Source organism: Cuculus canorus, chromosome 21 (genome assembly GCF_017976375.1).
Source record: "Cuculus canorus isolate bCucCan1 chromosome 21, bCucCan1.pri, whole genome shotgun sequence".
Lineage (NCBI taxonomy): Eukaryota > Metazoa > Chordata > Aves > Cuculiformes > Cuculidae > Cuculus > Cuculus canorus.
The window spans coordinates 9,098,265-9,113,285 of NC_071421.1; positions in this window are offsets into that span (position 1 = coordinate 9,098,265).

Below are 15,021 nucleotides of genomic sequence, written 5' to 3' on the forward strand. Positions count from 1 at the left end.
GGAAGAGCAAAGAGCAAGGTCCACCCCATCCCAGTGGCTTCAAACAAAGGGTCGGAGAGTTACGTGCGCTGTGGCTGGATGTGAGTTGGCTGTAAACACCACAGGCAGTTAACGTCCAGAAGGGACAAGACAGCAATGGCTCGTGCTGGCCACCTGGCCACTGGGCCACTGAGTCTGCCCCACAGGTCCACCCTCGTGGCCAGTGGCCACGTCCCGTTACATGTGGCTGTGTCCCCCTCTAGTGGCGTGTCCCAGCCAGCACGCTCCTGGTCATTGCGGTGAGCCCAGCGCACTCTCCCTTGGTGTAGTCACCATTGGTGGTCCTGTGCTGGGTGGTAGCATTGGCAGACCTGTGATGCACAAAGAAGACCTCTAAGAAAAAGTGCTACTGTTGTCCCACATCAAGCACCAACCTCCATCAGCCATGGCAGGGCAAGGTTATCCTGCAGGGAAGAGCTGGTCCATCAAGGCAAGTAGGACGTTCCCAGTTCCCCAGACCTCTCCAGCAGCCGGAATAGGAAGAGCTGGAGGATGACTTGGCCAAACAGGACACTGTTACAGTCAGTCACATGGATCAAGGTTTGTAACAGTTCCCCTGCCTTATATGTGGAGGTGGGTGGATTTGGGAGGATTAATTGCAATTCACTTCTGGCAGCTGCTGCCTTCAGATTGAGAGATGAACTATGGCTCTCCAGGCAGCGAAGCTAGGAAGATGCCTCCTCACCACAAGTAGGATGTAGCATTCTACATCAATGTCAAATTTGACTTCGTCAACAGTTCTGGTTTCATGAACATGAATTTATTGGAGTGAGTCCAGAGGAGGCCACAAAAATGATGCAAGGGCTGGAGCACCTCCCGTACAAGGACAGGCTGAGAGAGTTGGGGTTGTTCAGCCTGGAGAAGAAAAGGCTGCAGGGAAACCTTAGAGCAGCTTCCAGTGCTGAAAGGGGCTCCAGGAAAGCTGGGGAGGGGCTCTGGATCAGAGAGTGCAGGGAGAGGATGAGGGGGAAGGGTTTTCAGCTGAAAGAGGGGAGATTGAGATGAGCTCTTATGGAGAAATGTTTTGCTTGTGAGGGTGGGGAGGCCCTGGCCCAGGCTGCCCTGAGCAGTGGTGGCTGCCCCATCCTTGGAACGTTCAAAGCCAGGTTGGATGTGGCTTGGAACCCTCTGATCCAGTGGGAGATATCCCTGCCCATGGACAGGGTGGACCTGGATGACCTGTAAAGGTCCTTTGCAACCCAACACATTCCATTATTCTATTCTATGGCTCATGTTCCCCTCAGACATGGTATCACAACAGGACAGGATCAGAACTTGTTTCTTTGTGCTTTTATGGCTGAAGATTGTATTTAGTCCTGAAAAACACAGCAGGTGAGGTGCCCTGTCAGCTGTGTGTGCACCATGGGACGTAGCTGGTCTTGCTTTCCTAAACATTTAGTGTTTGTTTTGCTGGCTGATTCTCTTAAGCAACAGTAATCGTTTCACAGCTTCGTATTTCCATATATCCTGGTAGAGTAAGCAACGCAAACTGCCCTGGTTTGCTCAAGAGAGCAGAACTGGGTTGAGTCAGCATGGCATTTCTTCTGGTGGAAGGGCAGACCCACTCCAGATTTTGAAACAGCTCTAAAGCAGGGGACCATAAGAGCTCTAAGAGAAGATGGAACCCCCATGGCTTCTGCTGAGCACACTGGGATTGGGCCAGATCCTTAAAAAATGCGTCTCACCAAAGCATGCTTCTGTTTCACCTGAAACTCATGAGGTTCAATAAGGCCAAGTGCAAGGTGCTACACCTGGGTTGGGGCAATTCTTGGTTTCAATACAGGGTGGAGTATGAAGTGATTTGGAGCAGCCCTGACGATAAGGACTTGGGGTGCTGATGGATGAAAAGCTGGACATGAGCCAGCAGTGTGCGCTCACAGCCCAGAAACCAACTGTGTCCTGGGCTGCATCCAAAGCAGTGGGACCAGCAGGGAGGGAGGGGATTCTGCCCTTCTGCTCTGCTCTGGTGAGACCCCACCTGGAGCCCCGTGTCCACTTCTGGAGCCCTCAGCACAGGAAGGACATGGAGCTGTTTGAGAGAGTCCAGAGGAGGCCATGGAGGTGATCCAAGGGCTGGAGCACCTCCTGAATGAGGACAAGCTGACAGAGTTGGGGTTGTTCAGCCTGGAGAAGAGAAGGCTGTGGGGACACCTTAGAGCAGCTTCCAGTACTGAAAGGGGCTCCAGGAAAGCTGCAGAGGGACTCTTGATCAGGGGGTGCAGGAACAGGATGAGGGGAAAGTGTTTTCAGCTGCAAGAGGGGAGATTGAGATGAGATCTTATGGAGAAATGTTTTGCTGTTCAGGTGGGGAGGCCCTGGCCCAGGTTGCCCAGAGCAGTGGTGGCTGCCCCATCCCTGGAGGGGTTCCAGGCCAGGTTGGATGGGGGTCTGAGCAACCTGATCTGGTTAAAGCTGTCCCTGCTCCTGCAGGAAGGTTGGACTGGATGACTTGTAAAGATCCATATCAACCCAAACTATTCTATGCTTCTTTCTAGATTGAGGTGCCCAAACCGGGTGCCTTGGTGCACTCAGTACATCTTCTACACTTCTGGAGAAGAACTGCTTGGAAATCAGTGCTTTAAATACTTCTCAATTTTCTTGAAAACTACGAATTTCTCCAAGTGACAGAAATCAGTAATCTGAAAAATGAAGAAATGACCAAAAAAGTGCACTTTGGGAAAGAAAAAAAAAAAAAGTAAAAATGAAAACTTTTGAGTATTTTTCTCCTCTTTTCAGCAGGCCACGTTCCACGCACACTGGCCACTCTGTGCTGCTCATCTCAGCTTGGTAGAAAGCCAGAGAGATGGTTAAATATCTTCCCTTCAACTTTCCCTCCATGCCAGATGTGCCCCGAGGTATTTCCTGACTCATACAACGTTTCGGGGCTATGTGAGGTTTGTCACTCAATCCAGTGTTTCTGGGATGGAAGGTCACCCCTATATCAATGTCAGCATTTACAACCAGGAGTCCTTTGAGACCTCTGAGTCACCCACAGCTGTATTTCTGGACTCCGGCAGTGGTGGCAGGAGCCCTGGGCGCCTGGGTAGCCCCAACTTGCTGCTGTGATTTCCCCTTCAAGAGACACTCGGGGGAAATGCCTCAAATCAGTGAGAAGTTCACAAGCGTCATTTTTGAGTCCCACTTGCCAAGGATAAATTCATCTCACCTGCTCACCCAAAAAAAAACTCTAGTCTTTGGAGCTGAGATGGGCTTCTCTCCACCTACGCCAACCATCGACACAGGCTCTGGAAGGAGGACCCACTGGGGAGAGGTGGGACGAGCACCCACTGGACAGGACAGCAGATCTCCATGAATTAAGAAGGGACCCTGGCTGATTGTCTTGCAGTTTACCCTCATTTTTCAGGTGGTTACACATCAGGAAATTGTGTTGAATCCTTTGTGGTGGGCTGCCATGTGTGAGTTCCCCACCGTGTGCTGGATACCTGGCTTTTGTGGGATCGCGCATCCTGCAGACTACGGTACAGGACATAAGGACCTCAGAGGCATCCAGTAGGCCAACAATGCCCTCCAGGCTCTCAGGTTTTTCAGAGAGAACTGCAGTGCATTACACACCTCAGGATGGTATCCCCACCCAAACCCTCAGCATCCCCAAGACCTTCCTCCTCCCCAAGGATTCTGCTATTTCTCCCTCCCTGTGGGAGGAACAAAGGCCAGTGAGGGGGAGGAACCCGATGGGCTCCAAGTCAGAGGACACTGAAGAAACCCCTGGGTGGGTCAACCTCTTGGCTTCAGTCTCCAGTTTGGTTACAGTTTAGATTGTCTTGACCTAGGACATTTCCCTGGATGCTGAGCATCTGTCTCTGAATATATCTGGTTAGGGAGCTGCTGTACTCTCAACATCCCTCTTCCCTGATTACTGGTTACCCAGTACAAGAAGCCCAGATACATGGACAAGACAATTTATCACTTTAACGTTCTCTCCACTTGCTATTTTGCGTTCTTCAAGGCATCCTGGCTTCTTCCACCAGTCCATGTCTTGTCCCCCAAATATCCCTTTCCTACAGCCATTTCGTTCTTTCCCTCTAACCTGAGTGAGATTGTGAACATGTGCTTCTCTGATCCCGTCTCCTCCCCAAATTTCCTGTGTCTGAGCCCCTCTGCATTTCCCCTGTTCCCCTGGCTCTGTGGTATTTACGCCCTATCTCTTTGTTCCGCTCAGGAGAAATCCCGGTGCTGCAGACTCTGCTGGCCAGGCTCCCAGGGCTGCAGCCACCGCGTTGTCCCCAGGAAGGTTCCCATCAACGGGGACAGGCGATGGATGCAGCACCACAAGTGCAGGGCTGATTTTCCATCCTCTGATCCACGTAACATTCTGACTTTGAGCTGAATTCATGGATCAAATATATATATATAAATATATGTATATATTTTAACAGGCCAAACATGGTTTTCAGCAGAAAGAGGGGAGATTGAGATCAGGGAGTGCAAGGACAGGATGAGAGGAAGGATTTTCAACTGAAACAGGGGAGATTGAGATGAGATCTTAGGGAAAAATGTTTTGCTGGGAGGGAAGGAGAGCCCTAGCTTTGAGGCTTTGGTCAACCTGATCCGATGGGAGGTGTCTCTGCCTATGGCAGGGGTTGAAACTGGATGGGCTTTGAGGTCCTTTCCAACCCAAACCATTCCGTGATTCTATGATTCTATGAAACATACGCAAACACCCAAAGCCATTGCTCACCTCAGCAGTTGGTTACGTCAGCCATTGACTCAGACATTCTTGGTGATGTTTGTGAAGAGGTTTTCTGGAGCACACCTGTCTCGAGACCCAGGAAGCCCTCTAAATTCAATATGCAAACCAATCCATATCTAACCGATTGCTTGTCTCCCATGTATCTCTTGGATCTGAACTATTGAACCTCTGATCTGCAAATCCCTACTTACGCAGGGTCCACAGAAAGTAATTCATCAACCTGGAGTCCGTTATCAGTACAGTTACCGGGTTTCAAAGGGGCTACATGGCCACAGGAAAATATTTCAGATTCAGCAAAATGAAGCAGGTGAGGGCAATCCCTGCACAATTAGAGGCTGGGTGGAGAATGGATTGGGAGCAGCCCTGAGGAAAGGGACTTGGGGTGCTGATGTCTAACAGGAGCCACCAACATCTGCTCACAGCCCAGAAACCAACCGTGTCCTGGGTTGCATCCAGAGCAGTGGGACCAGCAGGGCCAGGGAGGGGATACGGCTCCTCTACTCCCCACCTGGAGCTCTGTGTCCAGTTCTGGAGTCCTCAGCAAAGGAAGGAGATGGAGCTGTTGGGGAGAGTCCAGAGGAGGCCACAGAGATGATGTGAGGGCTGGAGCACCTCCTGTACAAGGACAGGATGAGAGAGCTGGGGTTGTACAGCCTGGAGAAGAGAAGGCTGTGGGGAGACCTTAGAGCAGCTTCCATTACTGAAAGGGGCTCCAGGAAAGCTGGAGAGGGGCTCTGGATCAGGGAGTGCAGGGATGGGATGCGGGAAGAGTTTTCAGCTGAAAGAGGGGAGATTAAGATGAGCTCTCATGGAGAAATGTTTTGCTGTGAGGGTGAAGAGGCCCTGGCCCAGGTTGCCCAGAGCAGTGGTGGCTGCTCCATCCCTGGAGGTGTTCAAGACCAGGTTGGATGGGGCTTGGAGTAACCTGATCCAGTGGGAGGTGTCCCTGCTCATGGCAGGGAGGTGGAACGGAGGTCCCTTCCAACCCAAAACATTCCATGATTCTACGAAAACCACTGATCAGAAGTTTGGGATTCAGGGGAAGGTCTGAGATGATTTTGAGGCCCTGCACTTCTAGAGCTGAAACGTTAATAAGAGACTATTGACTCTGGTTGGGAAGAACACTGCAGTATTGACAGGAGAAGGAAGTACCAACTGAGAAAAAAAAATGAAGTCAATATTTGCCAGGAGGGGTGATAAATCCTGATTTATGATCAATGCAATACGCAGCGGTTGCGTTGCTATATACAGTCCGTTGGGTAAACCAAGCCACCGCATTTCCTTTATTTCAATTAGCTGCAAGTAATTTGCTGAGATATTCAGGGTAATGTGTAACCAAGATGTTCCAAGGGCTGTTCCCAGCCTACGGCTGAATAACCCGACACCTTGAAGTGATGTGGAACATTTTTAGCCTTTGCTGGAGGCAAAACCAAAAGTTAGCCTGTGAGACTAGAATTCTTCTGGGATTGTTGGGATGGTTTCTGCTGGGTCCCCTGGCTTGAATGCCCCGAGGAGCCTGGGTGCAAGGTTGGTCCTGGGCTACAGCTCCTCCCAGCCTTCACCACCAACCCAGGCAAAAGGCAGCGCATGGAAAAGTCACCCCATGGCTCTGACCACAAAGTGACTTTCAGAGGATGGGAGACCAGCGGTTGCCTTCGTCGAGGTATGTTAGGTAGCTTTTTTTGTCCTGCCTTCTGCACGCCTCCTCGGAGCCATAAAACTGCCTTCCTTCCCTGCCACAGACACTTCAAGCTTCACTGGTTAGGTTTGCATTGTACGTAGCTATTAACGCCAGGCATTTACGGTCCTTCCAGTTCTGCAGGATAATTCCAGGAGTGACAGCCCCACAGAAGCCCTTCACTGTAGTTGAATAACCTGATTTGTACAAATATTTTAGCAAAAATCTGGACTATTCTGATTTCTACACTGCTTCCCTCCCTTCCTAGGAATAATTGCGCCAAATCCTCCAAGACGCAGGATAAACACAGTGGTTTTGCTTTATTATAACAAAGTATAGATTTTTCACTGCTGCGTCACCAAGTTGCTCACTCGTCTTTGTCTCCAAAAGGTTTTGTTTTCATCATTTTACCCCCATATTTATGCAGAATTGTGCTGGGCAGCTGAGGGGATTTCACTGTCTCTGACATTTCCTGCTCTGCTGTTTAATTAGTCATTTCTGAAAAGAACATTACTGAAAATAAGAAGTTTCCTGCTATAAGAGAAAATTAAACTGTGGAGCCGCAGACAGCCCAGCAGCACTGTGTGAGCTTCATTCCTGGTGTGTGTCAGGAGAAACATGGATTCAGACTCGATTATTGAGTGCATTTTGGCAAAGCAGTAGACTCAAAGCTGGTCTGAGTGTAGGACCCTGTTCCTTGGTTGTCTCTTACAACCCAGCCCTGCATCTTAGGATCAGAGAATCACTAGGTTGGAAAAGACCTTTGAGGTCCTCGAGGCCAACCATACCTGTCCACTACTGAACCAGATCCCTAAGCATCTCATCTACCCATCTTTTAAACACCTCCAGGGATTTGAACTCCACCACCTCCCTGGGCAGCCTCTGCCAGTGCCTGAGAACCCTTTCAGTGAAGAAATTTTTCCTAATGTCCAATGTAAACCTCCCCTGGTGCAACTTCAGGCAATTCCCTCTCTTGCTATCACCTGTCTTCCTCCCAGCCAGAAGACCTTATCTATGCACCATCCTCACCCACCACCATGAAGCTGCAAAGCCGCAGTCATGTGCAGCTGAGAGGCCTCGTCTCCAGCTCTCCAGAAGATGCTGCTCACATCTCAAGTTCCCACCACCTCCACTTTGTGGTTGCAGACCGTACAGAGAGCTGATAGAAGACGTGGTTCAGCACAAACATTGGGACCTCCTGGAGTTGGGTGCGAAGTGGAAATATTCTTTTAAAATATTCCCCACTTCGGGAAAGGGAAGACAGGTTGATGTCCTCCAAATATCAAGGCCACAAGGCCAGTGTCCTGTCAGTTGTCTGAGAGCCAAAGACAGAAGAAATTCCCTCCCTCGCTGATGTTCTGTATGGCCTTCAAAAATCTTTGCCAGGGAGCTTCACAGCCTCTTTACCAAATAAAAGAGGGGGTATTTATGCATGGAGGAGGCAGACACCTTGGGTGACATGTGGCAGAGAACTTTAATCCTGCTTTTCGCCACCAGCACAGACAAGCCCACTTGGCTCTCTCCACCCTTGTTCCAGGAGGAAGTTTGGAGGCTCATTTCAGGCTCTAGGGCACAGTTTTTCTTGCTGCCTCAAATTCAGAGGATTTTCTCCAGCAACACTTTATTCACCATCACTGGACCCAATATCCCAAAGAGCATCTCTCTTCCCCTTGATTTTCTTCTGTTCCTTCCCAGCTCTGGGTTTACATCCCCAAAAGTCTGCAGGACTAAGCAAAAGAGGCCAGGGAACGGTGGCGCAGAGGGTTAGATGGTGTGGATCTGCGAGGGACCAGACAGCTAAGCCTAAATCAAAGCTGCTTCGTCTATCCTGTTCCTTGCGACAAGACCTCCCTGGAACTCTGCACAGCCACTGCCTGGTGGAGTGTAAGTTGTCTGGGCCAAAACCACACCTGCCAGAACACTAACGGGTCGGGAGGTGCCAGAAGAGAGCTGGAGCAAGACACATCCCTAAAAGGTCCTTTGAAAACAGTCACAGGCAGGACCAGAGACGTGGATGTTGCTTAAGCTGAGCCTCTTGGCACTGGTAACACCTCGTGGTGTGGGAGTAGGGCTTATTGGCAACGTGCTGAACATGAAGACAAAGTCCCAAGTCATGAATGGTCAGAGTTTGTCCCTGCCCAGTCCTTTCCTGGCCATCATCAGCCTGAAAGACCCTTTGCAATCCTGGTGGCCATCATCCCAAGTTTACTTGTTCTTCCAAGTACGAGTGTTAGGACAAGAGGAAATGGCCTCAATTTGCACCAGGGAAGGATTAGATTGGATAATGTGAAAAATTTCTTCACTGAAAGAGTTGTCAGGCACTGGCAGAGGCTGCCCAGGGAGGTGGTGGAGTTCCCATCTCTGGCGGGGTTTAAAAGACGGGTGGATGAGGCGCTCAGGGATGGTTTAGTAGTGGACAGGTATGGTTGGACTTGATGAACTCAAAGGTCTTTTCCAACCAAATGATTCTGCGATCCTCCCACCCTGCTCAGCTCAGCGTGGCTCCCCCCAGCCCCCACGATGGGGGATGGAGTCTCGGTGCTCCTGAATGCCTGGAGGTATAATAAGCACTGCAGAGGAGTCGATCCCGGTGTTATGTATCCGACCAGCCTGCAATCTCATTTTCTCCCTGGGCAGGATGAGTAGGGCAAAGGTTGCAGGAGCTGCCTGTCGCTCCAACACCGGTTTGCTGCACGTGCACCACCGTTCAAGACCATTTGTCCAGCACTTGGATCAAGATTTGTTTCAGTGGTGCTGCAACCTGTTTGGTTTGGATGGCACCCGGGTGAACGGTGAAGTCATTTGTGATGTATTTTAAACCCCCGGAGCATGGAATCCTGATAAAGTCTCCTCTGAAAACAGCACAAGGCAGGGGACAATTGATTCACAGCCCTGAGAAAGAGATGTTTGGCTGGTGGAAAACTTAGCTTCTCTTGCAACGGTATGGTTTGAAAACATTCACCATGTTAAGGGATGCTCTTAAGTTCCCACATGGACAGCACTCACAAATTCTCCATAGATACCCACTTTTCCCAGAGAAGCTGTGATGGTGTGTTCAGAGGAAGTGTCCAAAATCCAAGATCTTCAATCCCAAGTCACTCTTTTTTTTTTTTTTTCAAAGCTATGTTTGACAATAAACTCAGAGGAGTGAATTTTTCCAGCCTTAGCACTGGATTCCAGGTGATGGCACAGAAGATTTGCTAGGACTAAATCCCTGAGCCTGTGGTTTCTGAGGACTCTCACAAATAAATGTACATCCTTCTACTCTGCTCTGGTGAGACCCTGCCTGAAGCCCCGCATCCAGCTCTGAACTCCTCAGCACAGGAAGGACATGGAGCTGTTGGAGTGAGTCCAGAGGTCACAGAGGTGATCCGAAGGCTGCAGCACCTCCTGTATGAGGACAGGCTGAGAGAGTTGGGGTTGTTCAGCCTGGAGAAGAGAAGGCTGCGGGGAGACCTTAGAGCAGCTTCCAGTGCTGAAAGGGGCTCCAGGAAAGCTGGGGAGGGGCTCTGGATCAGGAGTGCAGGGACAGGATGAGGGGAAAGTGTTTTCAGCTGCAAGAGGGGAGATTGAGATGAGATCTCATGGAGAAATGTTCTCCTGTGCTGGTGGGGAGGCCCTGGCCCAGGTTGCCCAGAGCAGTGGTGGCTGCCCCATCCCTGGAGGGGTTCCAGGCCAGGTTGGATGGGGCTTGGAGCCCCTGATCCAGTGGGAGGTGTCCCTGCCCATGGCAGGGGGTGGGACTGGATTGGCTTTGAGATCCCTTCCAACCCAAACCATTCTACGACCCCCAAGCACACATGAGGTGTTCTGAGACCCATGTGGAGCTAAAGCTTCCTGGTGCAGCTGAAATAGGACTGTCTTGATTTTCTAGTGACCACCGCATTGTGTTTTGCTGACCAGGTGAGCACAGGTTACCTCAGTGACTCTCTTTCTGTCTGCTATGCACTGGACACAGTTCTTTTGTCAGAGCAGTTTTCATCTCTGCAAAGCTGCTTCTGTTTGTGAGCTGCGCTCCCATACAGCACCTTCTCTGAGCTGTCACCAGCGCCGCACCGAAATGTTTGGATAGTTTGAAATAAATTTCATCTGCAAAACCGCAGGTTTCTATAAAGGAGCACAATTGTCCTGTGTTTGCTGGTGTGGAGGCTCTCGGAACAGCTTCTCCTTTCTCCAGGACAGGATTAATACATGTACTGTTGCTAAGTGTCCGGTATTTATGTTCCATTAAGTTCAAAACAGACTTTATTTCTATGCAGCGTCAACCCCTGCAGCCTCAAATTCACCCGTGAGTTTTGCCTCCCTCTTTCTCACAGCTCTTCTCCCCATTGCAAGGCTGAGACCTGCAGCCAGGCTGCAGCTCAGTCCCATCTGGCAAGTGCCAGGGGCATCAGGAGGTCAAAAACGACTTGTACACTATCTCCCACCACCTCTATGGCACTGGTCAGACCCAGAAACTGAGCAAAAGTGCTACCTTGCCTTATTCTTACTCTGCACTTGAGTGCAGTTGCATTTGCATCACTTAAATCCCCAGAGTGTGGCAACAACTTTGCACGGTCCCGTGCAAGCTCAGTGCTCTCACATTGATCAGAGTTGCAAATCCCCTCCTGCCACCACCACTGGGACCTTTCCTCACCTGGAATACAGTGATGGTAATTTCTCTTCAGCCTTTGAATAGAGAAGCACCTGCGTGAGCCTATGAAGCCCTCCTCAGGTGCATTTTCTTCCTCTTCCCATCCGCTGGAATACTTACACATCAAAGGGAGCCTCTTTCTCTGATGGGGTTTTGATGTTCATTAAAGCAATAATAGAAAGCGATGCTCTACAGCTCAGTGGGAGCTGAGCTCCAGGCCACACCAGGGGTGACAAAGGGCTCCTCACTCTTGGCTGCTGTCCTGAGAGGGTGGCAAAGGAGTGGCCCCACTGCGCAGGATGCTCTGTACCAATGCACAAAGCCAGACTGGGTATCTCCTTAAATGCTCTCCTGGACCTCAGCCTTCCTCTCCTTCAAATCAGTTGTGCTTTGAAGTCTTTACAACAATCTGACGTCACGATGCCAGCTTGCAGAAAGCACCGAGTCTGCAGGTAATGCCCAAGCAGTGTTTCATGGGCATCTTTGGAAAGGCCAAGAACCCCCCCCCTTGCCTGGTGAGTCCCCATTTCCATGTTCTGTCCTTTCGCACTCATCTCCTCCACCGCGAAGGCTGTAAAATAAACACCCCTTCTGCCCTGCGCGCTGTTATCATCTCCGCAGACAGCTCACCCTGCACTTCCCTACAGGGTGACTCACTCCAGATGTGTCCACATCTGCCTTTGCTCCAGCACGGGGCTCCCACCCATCAGCCTGTGGATACCCTAATCCCAACGCACCCTGTGGATGAGATCCCACGCTGTGACTGCTGCAAATCGCCTGGTGTTCAAACCTCCCTTCGGATGGGGCCGGGTTGGATGGGACCTTGAGCAACCGGATCCAGGGGGAGGTGTCCCTGCCCATGGAGGGGGGACTTTAATTAGGTGATATTTAAGGTCCCTTCCAATTCAAACCATTCTACGATTCCTATTGGGAAAGGGGATGTTCTCCTCTGCTCTACCTGCTGTGCTGGAAACAGCAGCCAGAACCTGCTGCAGAAGTGGTGGCCATGCTTTACAACTCCTCATCCAGGCCAGAAGAGGTGTCAAGGCAGGTGTGTTCCAGGCAGAAGATGGGGAGTGAGAAGGAGGAGGGAGCAGAACCAGGGACGAGCACCTCCATGGGTGCAGCGGCTGGCTGGAAACTTCTGTGGCTGCTGGCAGGGTGAGGAGCAGAGTGTCTGGGGGACCTGCGTTCCCAAACACCTCCTTGACTCACTCAACCTGCGTTAACACAGGGCCAGCAAAATTAGTCTGGAGCCACGCGCTGGGACATCATGAGGCAGAGGAACATCTCCCATCACCCAGAGGAAATGGGGCCTGACGAAGGGCCCCGGGCAATCAAAGTATGGCATCTCACAGAGGTCTTCCAGCTCATGTCAGGCACCCACTTCACCATCCTGCCCTAAGAAGAGCTAAATCGTGTCCTGATCCTGGCAGCACTGCCAACCCTGGCACTGGGAATGTAGAATTATAACATCATAGAGTCATGGAATAGTTTGGGTTGGAAGGGACCTGAAAAGCCCATCCAGTTTCAACCCCTTACCAGGGGCAGGGACACCTCCCACTGGACACGGCTGCTCAAAGCCCCATCCAACGTCGGCTAGAAGGGATCTTGGGCCACAGGTGTCCACACCAGCCATGGTGCCCTGGGAACTCACCCAGAAATCCAGGTCCACCACCCCTCTGGCTTCTGTTGAACTCTCTGCTGTGCTCCTTGGGAGGGAAAAACACATCTAATGCCCAAAAATCTGATATTCCCATGGCCCCACGTGGCTCTGGCCAGCCGGCCGTGACCCTCTCACCTCACATTCCCCTTTCAATTAGCATTTGCCTTCCTGACACCTTCACTCAACACCAGGAGCGATTAGAAGGCAGAGGAAGGCCCCGGCTTTGTCTCCAGCGATGAGCCAGATTAATCAGCTCCAGTTGCACTGAATTACCCAGCCGGGGCTCACAGCAACAACCTCCGATTCACCGGCACGGTGGCCAGCATCCCACTTTCAACTGGGATAATCAGCGAGGCCGTGAAAGCCAGATGAATGAGGAGGTGAGGGTGGGCTGCCGCCTGTCAGGAGCTGCGCTATAAGTCAAAGCCCTTGGAAATTAAATCCTCGCTTTGACAGGGAACCAATGCTGGGATTTTAAAGGCGGTGTAATACACTTAGACAGGCATGTGTGCAGCCCAGCGCGAGGTGCGTGCTTTGAATAAGGGCGTCCTGGCTACACGGAGAGCAGGGAAATGGAGTTGTAAAGACAAAGGGAATTTTGAATAGCTCCAAACCAGCTCGGCAAGATTTTAGCGATGGTAGCGAGAGGTTTTAGTAATGGACCTAACGAACAGCACTGGCAGGAGGAGCTTTGGTGGCGGTTGTTGGCTGCTTGGGATCTTGGGTTTTGCACCAAGCAAACATCCAGGTCGTGGCGCTCCTCTTCAGATGAAGTCATTGGTGCCCAGGTGGAGGACAGGGTGTGGAGAGGGATGTGGTGGGTGGGAGAGGAGACAAGGTCCCTGCTGCAGGGTGGGCAGCTCCGGGCATTCCCAAGAGTTGACCTTTCAGCATGAACTCAGAGGTGGATTGCAGCCTCAACACTTGGCCAAGCATCACCTTCCACACTCAGAGCCCATCCCCGGGCCCTACGGCTGTTCTTCTCCGTGGGGCAGCCCTGTGGAGGCTCCAGCTGAGTGGGCAACCTTGTCCCTGCTGCCATCTCCAGCTTCTGTTCCCTTCTGGGAGAAACCCCCAGGGCACTCTCCCCATTTGTCCATTTTTCAATGTCAAAATTTGCCCTTTGTGGTGAATCCTCCAAAATTGGGCAGTGGGAGATCGTTCTGGATTGAAACCAGGCTGTGGGGAATCGCTCCGGATCAAAAGCGGGATGTGGGGAATCGCTCCGGATCAAAACTAGGCCGTGGGAAATCACTCTGGATTGAAACTGGGCTCTGGGGAACCTCTCTGTATCGAAATCAGGCTGTGGGGAATTGCTCCTAATTGAAATTGGGTTGTTGGGAACCACTCCGGATCAAAACTGGGCTCTGGGGAATCAGTCTGGATGGAAACAGGGCTGTGAGGAATTGCTCCTGATTGAAACTGGGTTGTGGGGAATCGCTCTGAATTGAAACTGGGCTCTGGGGAACTGCTCTGGATCAAAACTGGGCAGTGGGGAATGACTCTGGATCAAAACCGGGCTGTGGGGAATCACTCTGGATTGCACTGGCAGTGGGGAATAGCTCTGGATTGAAACCAGGCTGTGGGGAATCGCTCTGGATAGAAACTGGGCTGTGGGGAATCAGTCCGGATCGAAACCGGGGCCGCAGGGAATCATTCCAGATCAAAACCAGGCTGTGGGGAATCACTCTGAATCGAAACTGGACTCTGGGAACAGGTGTGGATCAAAATTACGCAGTGGGGAATGACTCTTGATCAAAACTGGGCTTTGGGGAATTGCTCCTGGTTGAAACTGGGCTGTGGGGAATCACTCCAGATCGAAACCGGGCCACTGGGAATCGCTCTGGATCAAAACTGGGCTGTGGGGAATCGCTCCGGATCGAACAGGCTGATGGGGACCCCGATGGGATGCGATATCCGGGCTGCTCCCAGCACTGTGGGAACCCCAAGCCTCGTCCCAAGTGGGGCTGAGAGGTTGGGGGGGTGCAGAGGGGGCGGGGGGGGGAGAAAGTTGGGGGGGCAGAGGAGCAGGGGGGTTGATGTGGAGGGGCCATGGGGGGCGGGGGGGGGGGGGGCAGAAGGGTAGGGGGGATGCAGGGGGGATGTAGAGGGACCAGGCGGGGGGGACCAAAGGGGCAGAGGGGGGGTAGTTGTAAAGGGGTTGAGGGACTGCAGAGAGAAGGGGGGGGATGCGGGCGGGGGACAGAAGGGATAGGGGAGAGACTCCAGCTTGGGGGGGGTGATGCAGAGGGCCTGAGCCAGGGGGTCCGGAGAAGGAGGCGGGGGGCAGAGGG